Genomic DNA, 15,078 nt, shown 5'->3' on the forward strand with positions numbered 1-15,078 from the left:
GCTTACGGCCATACCAGCCTGAATACGCCCGATCTCGTCTGATCTTCGAAGCTAAGCATGGTCGGGCCTGGTTAGTACATGGATGGGAGACCGCCTGGGAATACCAGGTGCTGTAAGCCTTGTGTCCACTAGGGGGTGTGGCATTATTTCATCAGCAACACTGCCTTGTAGTAAGCATTTATTGCTGAATTGACTAAATGCAGCCTCTATGGGCTAGTCTCCCCTGCCCTTTTAATACGATCAAAGTTCCTTGTGTTGTCAGGGAGCAACTGCCTTTTAATTATAAGACAAATAAGAATATTGTTACTGAATGCAGCTTGTGTGTGCTCTGTGCTCCCTCGCCCTGTTCAAATGATCAAAGGAAATAATGCTGGTGAGGAGTGGAACTGGACTGGTGTCTGATGGCCCTGTGTTTTCCATGTTGGAATTACAACCCTTCTTTTATGGAGTAAATCAAAAGCACAAGGGAATCTGAGATGTTATCGATAATAAATCAATTGGTTTCATGCATTTGTCTGTGTGTGTGTGTGTGTGTGTGTCTGAATGTGATTGTATTTCGTCATATCGCAAACATTTGTGATATCAGATAGGTTAAGATATTAAAAAGTAATTGGTGATTTTTTCGACAGTGTTGCATGATGGGAATCTAGTGGTTCACTGATATAATCTAGTAAACAAAATAAACTACTTTTTCACTACTCTGTGTGCAAGTGCATTCCTAAACGGCATTTAACGCAGGTCGATGTGATATGATATTATCAGAACACAAAGTGGTTACCGTTAGCGGAAAATGTTGGCACTGGAGAGACTTTTCCTCCACTAAGCAAAAGAGATACTGTAATCAAGAAGGTGGTTCAGCCGGTGTGGGGCTCAGCCATTGCACTCTGGCTGTGCTGACCCCTTGCGAATTTTCCAAATGTGTGAATCTCGATTGCAAAATTTATGGTAGTGCTCGTTTGCGCTTTACCCTGATGTCTTTGTTAATGATAAACCGTTGCATGGCGGCAGGCTTAAAGATGACTTGAGTCAACTGACTGTGCTTATGGAGATCTTTGAAGTCAGTTGTGAAGGAGACTTTGTGGACCAATCGAAAGGTGGAAACATTTGTTTGTAAAATATTGTTGGCATTTTGTCGAAACATTATGTTGCGAAATGCAGCATTGTATTTATGCCACGCTGGTACTTCAATCAGGAGATAGTTGGGAAGCCACTCTAACCCCCCCCCCCCCCCCCCCGGTCATGATGTGTCATGCGCTTCCAATATGAAATTGTCCATACATGCATTCCTCCTTAGCACAGAACAATGCAATAGGTTTTCAACATCCAGAGCTTTTGTGTATTTATTGTGGCTAGTAGGATAGCTGCATGGGAAACTTTTGCTGATGATGTATTTGTCAGAAGTCATTGTATTTGTCCGTTTTTTCCCACAAGGCTGAAATTTGTGCCCTCGCTTAGAAATGTTTGCAAGGTTTGTTTGTATTTCATCCAACTATCTGTGCTAAAAAGTGATGGCTACAGTATATGTAATTTCTTCCACTTTTTGAGTGAGCCAAAGTTCAAGCTGCTTATCTAATTGGTGAGAATGCAATGTCTGTTTATCAGACTCACTTTGACTTTATATGGTGTGCCAAGAGATGCACCTTCGCTTACGGCCATACCAGCCTGAATGCGCATTTCCTGATTGGAGAAGTGACGACAGGTGCGAGTGTTTGAGCTGTGAGTAAGTGTTTGCTGGAGAGTGTTTGCTCGAGAGCTATTTTTGTTAATTAATTGGTTTTTGCAATATAATTTTTTTGTTCTTGCATTTGAATACTTTTAAGTTTGGTTAGTCTTCCCCCTTGCAGTTTTTCTGCTTGGGGGAGAATTTTTTTTTGGATTCATTTTTTACTATGACGGACAACATGGAAAAGACAAACGGAATGGACAAAGACAACGAAAAAGCGCAACGGAAGAAAAAGGAAGATAAAGAAGGGATGAAATATGGAAAAGAATATACGGTGGCAATTGAGTTGGAAGGAGAAGACAAAGTGACGACAATGGAACTACTAAGAGCAATTAAGGAGGTGTGTGGAGAGGTGGTGGGATGCCGAATGAAAGGAGAAAAGAAGTACGAAATTACAATGAGAAATGAAAAAGGAAAAGAACGGTTAATGGATGGATTGAGAATAAAGGACACAAAGATTCTGGCGAGAGATATTAATGTGAAGGAATTGGTGGTGTCTTTTATGAATCTCCCAGTTTACGTAGAAGATGGTGTGATACTGGGCAAGCTGAGTAGCTGGGGAGTGGAGGCCGTCTCGGAGATAAGAAGGAGAGTTTGGCCAGGAACGGAGGTGGTTGATGGGACACGTTTCTGCAAAGTCAAGTTTACAGAAAAAGTGACATCATTACCTTATTCTACAAGAATTGAGACGTTGGAAGGAGCGGAATATTTCAGAGTCATTCATGACAAACAGGTCAGAGTGTGTCGGTTGTGCATTCAACCTGGGCACATAGTGAAAGACTGCCCGGAATTTAAGTGTTTTAAGTGTGGCAATCAAGGACACTATGCGAGAGAATGTGATGGAGAGAAGGAAAGGAATTTTTGTGGTGGATGTAGAAAGAGAATGGAGGAGTGCAACTGTGGAGAGGATCGGGCTGAAGAGGGGAGTCAAACAATACTAGAGGAAGCAGTAGTATTGTCGCAAGAAGGAGAAGAAGATGGAGGAGAAGACGTGGTGGAAGGTGGAGAGACGGAGGAAGGAAGAAGGAAGAAGGACCAGAAGATAAATGAAATTGGGAGCAGTATGGACTCGGAAATAAGAAGAGGGAGGTTTCAGGAGGAGGGGGGGAGTGGACTGGGGGGAAGCACGGGGGACTCACAGGTTTTGGGGGAAAGCACAGCACTATCAAGTACCTCGGGGGGTGAAGAAATGGAGAGGGTTTTGGGTTTGAGGACAATAACGGAGGCGGAGATGAGCACGGGGAGCACAGCGATGACGGTGGCAGAAACAGAGATGAATATGGGGAGCACAACGGAGGTGGATGCCAAGAGTGGGAGTTGGCTGGATAGCATGGACTTGGAGGAGATATCGGACACAGATGATGGGGAAAAGATGGAAAGAACGAGGGAAGGATACAGGAAGAGGAAAGCGGTGGGAAGAGGGGGAGAGAAAGGGTGGAAGAGGAAAGAAACTGGATAAGAGGTAAAGGATAATGGAATTATATTTTATTATTTTATTATTTATTAGAATGGTTAATATAATGTCGATAAATGCTAATGGTTTGAGAACAATGGGAAAATTTAATAGAATAGTACAAGTGAAGAATTCAGATATTTTATGTATTCAAGAAACACACTGGGATAATGTATGTGTTTTAGAAGTAAAAAAAATATGGAGGGATTTTATTTATGTAAACAATGGCAGAGGGAATTCAAGTGGGGTTGCAATTTTATTAAGGAAGGATGTAGTAGAAAATGTGAAGAAGATATATAATGATAATAATGGGAGGATTTTAATATTGGATTTTGAATATATGAATAGGGTTTTTAGGATTATAAATATTTATGCGCCGAATAATGAGATAGAGCGGAGGGATTTATTTTTAGAATTAGGGAAATGGTGCAGGGGTAATTGTATTTTAGTTGGGGATTTTAATGTTAAAATGAATAGATTAGATATGGCAAGGGGAGCTATTTTTAGAAGTGACGTATCTAGGGGGGTTTTAAGGAAGATAATGTTGGAAAACAATTTGATTGATATATGGAGGGATGAGAATCCGAACAAGAGAGAATTTTCTAGAAGGCAGGTGGTTTTAGGGGAGTTGAAACAGACACGGATAGATCTGGTTTTAGTAAATGAAGGGTTAAGGAATTTTATGAAGGATATTAAGTATATTTTTACAACTTTTAGTGATCATGCTGGGTTAACATTTTCGGTGGGGTTAGATAGGGAGGGGAAAGGGGGGGGAGTGTGGTGTATGAATGCAAGGTATCTAGGTGATGAGGAATATGGATTACAACTTAAATCTTTGATAGAACATGAAATGGAGGATAAGCAAAAAGGGAATGATAAGTGCCAGTGGTGGGAAAATGTTAAGAAAAAAATAAAAGATTTTAGTATTAGATATGCAAGGAAGAAGAGGAGTAGGATGACAAGAGAAGAAAATAATTTAAGAGCAAAATTGAATGAAGAAATGAGGAAATGTGATATTGATCCTATTTATAATATTGAAAGGTTTTTAGATTTAAAGGCACAATTGAGCAAATGTGAAATAGATAAATGTAAGGGGGCATCTATTAGAAGTAGGGCAAAGTATGTTTTAGAAGGGGAAAAATGTACGTCTTTTTTTCTTGGTTTAGAGAAAACTAAACAGACGAAATCATATATTAGTGAGATAGAAAATGTAAAGGGTGAAGTGGTAAATGATTATGTTGAGATATTAGAAACTGTACAGAATTTTTATAAGGATTTATTTAAGAAAGGGGAGGTGGATGAAGAGTGTGTAAAGGAGATTTTAGGTAGTGTGGATGTGCAAATTGGTGTTGAGGATAAGCAAATATGTGATAGGAAGATAACAGTGGATGAAGTGAAAGATGCAATTAAGGGATTACAAATAAATAAAAGTCCTGGAGTAGATGGACTAATTGCAGAGTTTTACAAAATGTATGAAAGTTTTTTAGCACCAATTTTAATAGAAGTGTATCAATACATGGAAGATAATAATACTGTTTCAGACTCCATGGTGACAGGACTGATATCGGTTTTATATAAAAATAAGGGGAGCAAAATGAAATTAGAAAATTATAGGCCAATTAGTTTATTAAACTCAGATTACAAGATTTTAGCTAAGATATTGGCGAATAGGATGAAGATGGTTTTAAATGATATTATAGCACCTACACAAAATTATAGTGTGCCTGGAAGAGACATAGCTGATACCATCATTACACTTAGAGATGTGATAAATAAAATGAATAGCGATAAGAGAGGGGGAATTGTTTTAAGTATAGATTTTAATAAAGCTTTTGACAGGGTGGAACATGATTTTATGTTTAGGGTACTGGAAAAATATGGGTTTGGAAATAGAATAATAGGATGGATAAAATTATTATATAGAAAGGCAAAAAGTAGGGTAAAATGTAATGGGGTTTTAACAGATTCTTTTATTCTTGAGAGATCAGTGAGACAGGGGTGCCCTTTATCAGCATTATTGTATGTTTTATCGGTAGAACCCTTAGCGGCATACCTTAAAAAAGATCATTTTATAAATTGTGTAGAGACTCCGCAAGGAGGTTTTAGTTTAATTCATCAATATGCAGACGATACCACAATAACAGTTAGAGATGAGGAAAGTGTTAAAAGGGTGATGGAGTGTTTTAAAGTATATGAGAAAGCCTCAGGAGCAAAAGTGAATATGGAGAAGTCAGTAATAATGTATGTTGGGAAGAATAATGAGGAGATTTTTCCTTTTAAAATGGTAAATGATTATTTTAAGGTGTTAGGTGTGTTTTTAGGGGTGAAGGAACAGGAAGCTAGGGATATGACATGGAGTGGGGTTATAAACAAAGTTAGGAAGGTGGTAAATATGTGGAGGGGGAGGTCTTTGAAATTAAAAGGGAAAGTAATTGTCATAAATTCATTGTTGATGTCAATTTTTATTTATGTAATGAACGTTTTGGATATGCCAGAATGGGTTTTATCTGAAATGAATAAAATTGTAGTTGATTTTTTATGGGAAGGGAAGGGGGTGAAAATAGCTTTTAAAACTTTGATTGCAGGTTATGAGGAGGGGGGCTTGAAGTTGGTGGATTTAAATGTGAGGAAAACAGCAATTAGAGTCAAAATGGTACGTAAATATTTATATGGGGAATTAGATTATGGATGGAAAAGATTTTTTAAGGAGTATTTGCAGGAGGTTGGGAGGATGGGGGACAATGGTTTATTGATGTGTATGAAAAAGGAAATGTTAGGTAATATACCTTTGTTTTATAGAGAAGTGTTTGAGGCTTGGGGGGAGTTTTTACCAAAGATTTATTATGAGTGTACCATTTTAGACAATATTTTAAATCAGCCAATTTTTTTAAATCCCAAGATACAGTATAATAATAAGATGTTGTTTTGTAAATATTTTATGAGGGCTGGGATGAGACAGATTGGGGACATCTTATATGAGGTCATTCCGGGGTTCCTTCCATGTCAGGCAATATTTGATAATGTGGTTGAAGAAAATGATGAAATAAGTAGAACTACTGTGGAGAACATGTATAAGAGAATATTAGGATGTCTTCCTGTGGAATGGGGTGTTTTAATAAATAAAGAGGTGGCTACAAGAGCTAGGGGTTTACCGGTTTTATATTATGAAAGTAATGGGAAGAAGTATGATTTGTCAGGTTTGAAAGTTAAAAAGGTATATGAAAAATGTATTTTAAGAGAGATAAAAACTCCTGCTTCGGAAAAAGTGTGGTCTAGGGTGTTTGCAAATATAGATGTGAAATCAATATGGAAGAATGTAAATGTAAAATATAATTCTATAGAATGTGAAGACAATGATTTTAAATTGAAACATAATAGGATTTTTACGAACGTGGTTTTACATCAAATAAATAGAGATATTAAAAGAGAATGTGATATTTGTGATAAGGGGGTGGAGAATTTTATGCACTTTTTTGTTGAATGTAGTAGATTAGAAGAGTTTCATAAGTTTTTAAAGGGGATTTTAGTACAACATTGGGGAGAAGAGATTGTTGATGGGGTTGAGTGGAGGAGGTTGTTTCTTTTTGGGTTAACTGGGAAAAGCAAAGTTTTTAATTTTAATTTGATGAATTTTGTTCTTAGTCATGCCAGATACGCTGTAAGACAAAGACGGAATTTGGGACATTATGAAGGGAAAATTGTGAGTGTGGAGGTTTTATTTAGAAGTATTTTAGAGAAAGATATAGAAGTAATATATAAATATGGTGGATGTAATTTTGAAAAATTGTTTGTGTGGGGGAGCACTTTTATTGAAATTGAGTCGAATGGAAAACTTGTTTTTAATTATTAATTGGTTTTGGTGGATGATTGTGTTTTTTTAATAGGTTTCATTTTTCTTTCTTTCTTTTTTGATTTTGTAAAAGGATGAATTGTTCATCCTTTTTTATTATTGATTGAATGTTGTAAATATTATGTGTTTTTTCATAATAAAAGATAAAAAAAAAAAAATACGCCCGATCTCGTCTGATCTCGGAAGCTAAGCAGGGTCGGGCCTGGTTAGTACTTGGATGGGAGACCGCCTGGGAATACCAGGTGCTGTAAGCCTTTTGTCCACTAGGGGGTGTTGCATTATTTCATCAGCAACACTGCCTCGTAGTAAGCATTTGTTGCTGAATTGACTAAATGCAGCCTCTATGGGCTAGTCTCCCCTGCCCTTTTAATACGATCAAAGTTCCTTGTGTTGTCAGGGAGCAACTGCCTTTTATTTATAAGACAAATAAGAATATTGTTACTGAATGCAGCTTGTGTGTGCTCTGTGCTCCCTCGCCCTGTTCAAATGATCAAAGGAAATAATGCTGGTGAGGAGTGGAACTGGACTGGTGTCTGATGGCCCTGTGTTTTCCATGTTGGAATTACAACCCTTCTTTTATGGAGTAAATCAAAAGCACAAGGGAATCTGAGATGTTATCGATAATAAATCAATTGGTTTCATGCATTTGTCTGTGTGTGTGTGTGTGTGTCTGAATGTGATTGTATTTCGTCATATCGCAAACATTTGTGATATCAGATAGGTTAAGATATTAAAAAGTAATTGGTGATTTTTTCGACAGTGTTGTATGATGGGAATCTAGTGGTTCACTGATATAATCTAGTAAACAAAATAAACTACTTTTTCACTACTCTGTGTGCAAGTGCATTCCTAAACGGCATTTAACGCAGGTCGATGTGATATGATATTATCAGAACACAAAGTGGTTACCGTTAGCGGAAAATGTTGGCACTGGAGAGACTTTTCCTCCACTAAGCAAAAGAGATACTGTAATCAAGAAGGTGGTTCAGCCGGTGTGGGGCTCAGCCATTGCACTCTGGCTGTGCTGACCCCTTGCGAATTTTCCAAATGTGTGAATCTCGAGTGCAAAATTTATGGTAGTGCTCGTTTGCGCTTTACCCTGATGTCTTTGTTAATGATAAACCGTTGCATGGCGGCAGGCTTAAAGATGACTTGAGTCAACTGACTGTGCTTATGGAGATCTTTGAAGTCAGTTGTGAAGGAGACTTTGTGGACCAATCGAAAGGTGGAAACATTTGTTTGTAAAATATTGTTGGCATTTTGTCGAAACATTATGTTGCGAAATGCAGCATTGTATTTATGCCACGCTGGTACTTCAATCAGGAGATAGTTGGGAAGCCACTCTAACCCCCCCCCCCCCCCCCGGTCATGATGTGTCATGCGCTTCCAATATGAAATTGTCCATACATGCATTCCTCCTTAGCACAGAACAATGCAATAGGTTTTCAACATCCAGAGCTTTTGTGTATTTATTGTGGCTAGTAGGATAGCTGCATGGGAAACTTTTGCTGATGATGTATTTGTCAGAAGTCATTGTATTTGTCCGTTTTTTCCCACAAGGCTGAAATTTGTGCCCTCGCTTAGAAATGTTTGCAAGGTTTGTTTGTATTTCATCCAACTATCTGTGCTAAAAAGTGATGGCTACAGTATATGTAATTTCTTCCACTTTTTGAGTGAGCCAAAGTTCAAGCTGCTTATCTAATTGGTGAGAATGCAATGTCTGTTTATCAGACTCACTTTGACTTTATATGGTGTGCCAAGAGATGCACCTTCGCTTACGGCCATACCAGCCTGAATGCGCATTTCCTGATTGGAGAAGTGACGACAGGTGCGAGTGTTTGAGCTGTGAGTAAGTGTTTGCTGGAGAGTGTTTGCTCGAGAGCTATTTTTGTTAATTAATTGGTTTTTGCAATATAATTTTTTTGTTCTTGCATTTGAATACTTTTAAGTTTGGTTAGTCTTCCCCCTTGCAGTTTTTCTGCTTGGGGGAGGAATTTTTTTTTGGATTCATTTTTTTACTATGACGGACAACATGGAAAAGACAAACGGAATGGACAAAGACAACGAAAAGCGCAACGGAAGAAAAAGGAAGATAAAGAAGGGATGAAATATGGAAAAGAATATACGGTGGCAATTGAGTTGGAAGGAGAAGACAAAGTGACGACGTAGTGCTCGTTTGCGCTTTACCCTGATGTCTTTGTTAATGATAAACCGTTGCATGGCGGCAGGCTTAAAGATGACTTGAGTCAACTGACTGTGCTTATGGAGATCTTTGAAGTCAGTTGTGGAGGAGACTTTGTGGACCAATCGAAAGGTGGAAACATTTGTTTGTAAAATATTGTTGGCATTTTGTCGAAACATTATGTTGCGAAATGCAGCATTGTATTTATGCCACGCTGGTACTTCAATCAGGAGATAGTTGGGAAGCCACTCTAACCCCCCCCCCCCCCCCCCCCCCCGGAGGTGGTTGATGGGACACGTTTCTGCAAAGTCAAGTTTACAGAAAAAGTGACATCATTACCTTATTCTACAAGAATTGAGACGTTGGAAGGAGCGGAATATTTCAGAGTCATTCATGACAAACAGGTCAGAGTGTGTCGGTTGTGCATTCAACCTGGGCACATAGTGAAAGACTGCCCGGAATTTAAGTGTTTTAAATGTGGCAATCAAGGACACTATGCGAGAGAATGTGATGGAGAGAAGGAAAGGAATTTTTGTGGTGGATGTAGAAAGAGAATGGAGGAGTGCAACTGTGGAGAGGATCGGGCTGAAGAGGGGAGTCAAACAATACTAGAGGAAGCAGTAGTATTGTCGCAAGAAGGAGAAGAAGATGGAGGAGAAGACGTGGTGGAAGGTGGAGAGACGGAGGAAGGAAGAAGGAAGAAGGACCAGAAGATAAATGAAATTGGGAGCAGTATGGACTCGGAAATAAGAAGAGGGAGGTTTCAGGAGGAGGGGGGGAGTGGACTGGGGGGAAGCACGGGGGACTCACTGGTTTTGGGGGGAAGCACAGCACTATCAAGTACCTCGGGGGGTGAAGAAATGGAGAGGGTTTTGGGTTTGAGGACAATAACGGAGGCGGAGATGAGCACGGGGAGCACAGCGATGACGGTGGCAGAAACAGAGATGAATATGGGGAGCACAACGGAGGTGGATGCCAAGAGTGGGAGTTGGCTGGATAGCATGGACTTGGAGGAGATATCGGACACAGATGATGGGGAAAAGATGGAAAGAACGAGGGAAGGATACAGGAAGAGGAAAGCGGTGGGAAGAGGGGGAGAGAAAGGGTGGAAGAGGAAAGAAACTGGATAAGAGGTAAAGGATAATGGAATTATATTTTATTATTTTATTATTTATTAGAATGGTTAATATAATGTCGATAAATGCTAATGGTTTGAGAACAATGGGAAAATTTAATAGAATAGTACAAGTGAAGAATTCAGATATTTTATGTATTCAAGAAACACACTGGGATAATGTATGTGTTTTAGAAGTAAAAAAAATATGGAGGGATTTTATTTATGTAAACAATGGCAGAGGGAATTCAAGTGGGGTTGCAATTTTATTAAGGAAGGATGTAGTAGAAAATGTGAAGAAGATATATAATGATAATAATGGGAGGATTTTAATATTGGATTTTGAATATATGAATAGGGTTTTTAGGATTATAAATATTTATGCGCCGAATAATGAGATAGAGCGGAGGGATTTATTTTTAGAATTAGGGAAATGGTGCAGGGGTAATTGTATTTTAGTTGGGGATTTTAATGTTAAAATGAATAGATTAGATATGGCAAGGGGAGCTATTTTTAGAAGTGACGTATCTAGGGGGGTTTTAAGGAAGATAATGTTGGAAAACAATTTGATTGATATATGGAGGGATGAGAATCCGAACAAGAGAGAATTTTCTAGAAGGCAGGTGGTTTTAGGGGAGTTGAAACAGACACGGATAGATCTGGTTTTAGTAAATGAAGGGTTAAGGAATTTTATGAAGGATATTAAGTATATTTTTACAACTTTTAGTGATCATGCTGGGTTAACATTTTCGGTGGGGTTAGATAGGGAGGGGAAAGGGGGGGGAGTGTGGTGTATGAATGCAAGGTATCTAGGTGATGAGGAATATGGATTACAACTTAAATCTTTGATAGAACATGAAATGGAGGATAAGCAAAAAGGGAATGATAAGTGCCAGTGGTGGGAAAATGTTAAGAAAAAAATAAAAGATTTTAGTATTAGATATGCAAGGAAGAAGAGGAGTAGGATGACAAGAGAAGAAAATAATTTAAGAGCAAAATTGAATGAAGAAATGAGGAAATGTGATATTGATCCTATTTATAATATTGAAAGGTTTTTAGATTTAAAGGCACAATTGAGCAAATGTGAAATAGATAAATGTAAGGGGGCATCTATTAGAAGTAGGGCAAAGTATGTTTTAGAAGGGGAAAAATGTACGTCTTTTTTTCTTGGTTTAGAGAAAACTAAACAGACGAAATCATATATTAGTGAGATAGAAAATGTAAAGGGTGAAGTGGTAAATGATTATGTTGAGATATTAGAAACTGTACAGAATTTTTATAAGGATTTATTTAAGAAAGGGGAGGTGGATGAAGAGTGTGTAAAGGAGATTTTAGGTAGTGTGGATGTGCAAATTGGTGTTGAGGATAAGCAAATATGTGATAGGAAGATAACAGTGGATGAAGTGAAAGATGCAATTAAGGGATTACAAATAAATAAAAGTCCTGGAGTAGATGGACTAATTGCAGAGTTTTACAAAATGTATGAAAGTTTTTTAGCACCAATTTTAATAGAAGTGTATCAATACATGGAAGATAATAATACTGTTTCAGACTCCATGGTGACAGGACTGATATCGGTTTTATATAAAAATAAGGGGAGCAAAATGAAATTAGAAAATTATAGGCCAATTAGTTTATTAAACTCAGATTACAAGATTTTAGCTAAGATATTGGCGAATAGGATGAAGATGGTTTTAAATGATATTATAGCACCTACACAAAATTATAGTGTGCCTGGAAGAGACATAGCTGATACCATCATTACACTTAGAGATGTGATAAATAAAATGAATAGCGATAAGAGAGGGGGAATTGTTTTAAGTATAGATTTTAATAAAGCTTTTGACAGGGTGGAACATGATTTTATGTTTAGGGTACTGGAAAAATATGGGTTTGGAAATAGAATAATAGGATGGATAAAATTATTATATAGAAAGGCAAAAAGTAGGGTAAAATGTAATGGGGTTTTAACAGATTCTTTTATTCTTGAGAGATCAGTGAGACAGGGGTGCCCTTTATCAGCATTATTGTATGTTTTATCGGTAGAACCCTTAGCGGCATACCTTAAAAAAGATCATTTTATAAATTGTGTAGAGACTCCGCAAGGAGGTTTTAGTTTAATTCATCAATATGCAGACGATACCACAATAACAGTTAGAGATGAGGAAAGTGTTAAAACATTTACATTTACATTTAAGTCATTTAGCAGACGCTCTTATCCAGAGCGACTTACAAATTGGAAAGTTCATACATATTCATCCTGGTCCCCCCGTGGGAATTGAACCCACAACCCTGGCGTTGCAAGCGCCATGCTCTACCAACTGAGCCACACGGGTGATGGAGTGTTTTAAAGTATATGAGAAAGCCTCAGGAGCAAAAGTGAATATGGAGAAGTCAGTAATAATGTATGTTGGGAAGAATAATGAGGAGATTTTTCCTTTTAAAATGGTAAATGATTATTTTAAGGTGTTAGGTGTGTTTTTAGGGGTGAAGGAACAGGAAGCTAGGGATATGACATGGAGTGGGGTTATAAACAAAGTTAGGAAGGTGGTAAATATGTGGAGGGGGAGGTCTTTGAAATTAAAAGGGAAAGTAATTGTCATAAATTCATTGTTGATGTCAATTTTTATTTATGTAATGAACGTTTTGGATATGCCAGAATGGGTTTTATCTGAAATGAATAAAATTGTAGTTGATTTTTTATGGGAAGGGAAGGGGGTGAAAATAGCTTTTAAAACTTTGATTGCAGGTTATGAGGAGGGGGGTTTGAAGTTGGTAGATTTAAGTGTAAGGAAAACAGCAATTAGAGTAAAAATGGTACGGAAATATTTATTTGGTGAATTGGATTATGGGTGGAAAAGGTTTTTTAAGGAGTATTTGCAGGAGGTTGGGAGGATGGGGGACAATGGTTTATTGATGAGTATGAAGAAGGAAATGTTAGGTAATATACCTTTGTTTTACAGAGAAGTGTTTGAGGCTTGGGGGCGGTTTTTACCAAATATTTATTATGAATGTACCAGTTTAGAAAATATTTTAAATCAGCCGATATTTTTAAATCCAAAGATAAAGTGCAATAATATGATGTTGTTTTGTAAATATTTTATGAGGGCTGGGATGAGGCAGATAGGTGACATAGCATATGAGGTAATTCCTGGGTTTCTTCCATTTCAGGCTATATATGACAATGTGGTTGAAGTAGATGAAGAAATAAGTAAAACTACTGTGGAGAATATGTATAAGAAAATATTAGGATGTATTCCCGGGGAGTGGGTTATTTTAATAAACAAAGAGGTGGTTAAAAGATCTAGGGCTTTACCAGTTTTATATTATGAAAGTAATGGGGAGAAACATGATTTATCAGGTCTAAAAGTTAAAATGGTTTATAGAAAATGTATTTTAAAAGAGATAAAAAGTCCTGCTGCGGAGAAAGTGTGGTCTAGGGTGTTTCCAAACATGGATGTAAAATCAATATGGAAGAATGTAAATGTAAAATATAATTTTATAGAATGTGAAGACAATGATTTTAAATTGAAACATAATAGGATTTTTACAAATGTGGTTTTGCATCAAATAAATAGGGATATTAAAAGAGAATGTGATATTTGTGGTACGGGGGTGGAAAATTTGATGCACTTTTTTATTGAATGTAGTAGGTTGAAAGATTTTCATGAGTTTTTAAAAGGGCTTTTAGTAAAACATTGGGGAGAAGAGATTTTTACTGGGGTGGAGTGGAGGAGGTTGTTTCTTTTTGGTTTAAATGGGAAAAGTAAAGTTTTAAATATTAATTTGGTGAATTTTGTAATAAGTCATGCTAGATATGCGATAAGATTAAGAAGGAATTTAGGTCATTATGAAGGGAAAATTGTGAGTGTGGAAGGTTTTTTTAGGAGCATATTAGAGAGAGATATAGAGATAATATATAGATACGGTGGAGGAAATTTTGAAAAATTGTTTGTGTGGGGGAGTACTTTTATTGAAATTCTGTCAAATGGGAAACTTGTATTTCATTATTAAGTGGATTTAGTGGATGATTGTGTTTTTAATAGGTTTTATTTTATTTATTTTTGATTTTTTGATTTTGTAAAAGGATAAATTGTTCATCCATTTTTATTATTGATTGAATGTTGTAAATATTATGTGTTTTTTTCATAATAAAAGATAAAAAAAAAAATAAAAAATAAAAAATATGCCCGATCTCGTCTGATCTCGGAAGCTAAGCAGGGTCGGGCCTGGTTAGTACTTGGATGGGAGACCGCCTGGGAATACCAGGTGCTGTAAGCCTCTTGTCCACTAGGGGGTGTGGCATTATTTCATCAGCATCACTGCCTTGTAGTAAGCATTTGTTGCTGAATTGACTAAATGCAGCCTCTATGGGCTAGTCTCCCCTGCCCTTTTAATACGATCAAAGTTCCTAGTGTTGTCAGGGAGCAACTGCCTTTTATTTATAAGACAAATAAGAATATTGTTACTGAATGCAGCTTGTGTGTGCTCTGTGCTCCCTCGCCCTGTTCAAATGATCAAAGGAAATAATGCTGGTGAGGAGTGGAACTGGACTGGTGTCTGATGGCCCTGTGTTTTCCATGTTGGAATTACAACCCTTCTTTTATGGAGTAAATCAAAAGCACAAGGGAATCTGAGATGTTATCGATAATAAATCAATTGGTTTCAAAAAAAAAAAAAAAAAAAAAAAAAAAAAAATACGCCCGATCTCGTCTGATCTCGGAAGCTAAGCAGGGTCGGGCCTGGTTAGTACTTG

At 37.3% G+C, this 15,078-nt stretch overlaps 2 pseudogenes; both read left to right on the plus strand.

Annotated features, from left to right (window-relative positions):
- Positions 1-119, plus strand: LOC129849333 (5S ribosomal RNA; annotated as a pseudogene).
- Positions 120-816: 697 nt separating this feature from the next.
- Positions 817-966, plus strand: LOC129849331 (U1 spliceosomal RNA; annotated as a pseudogene).
- The last annotated feature ends 14,112 nt before the right edge of the window (positions 967-15,078 follow it).

This window comes from Salvelinus fontinalis, unplaced genomic scaffold (genome assembly GCF_029448725.1).
Source record: "Salvelinus fontinalis isolate EN_2023a unplaced genomic scaffold, ASM2944872v1 scaffold_1442, whole genome shotgun sequence".
NCBI lineage: Eukaryota > Metazoa > Chordata > Actinopteri > Salmoniformes > Salmonidae > Salvelinus > Salvelinus fontinalis.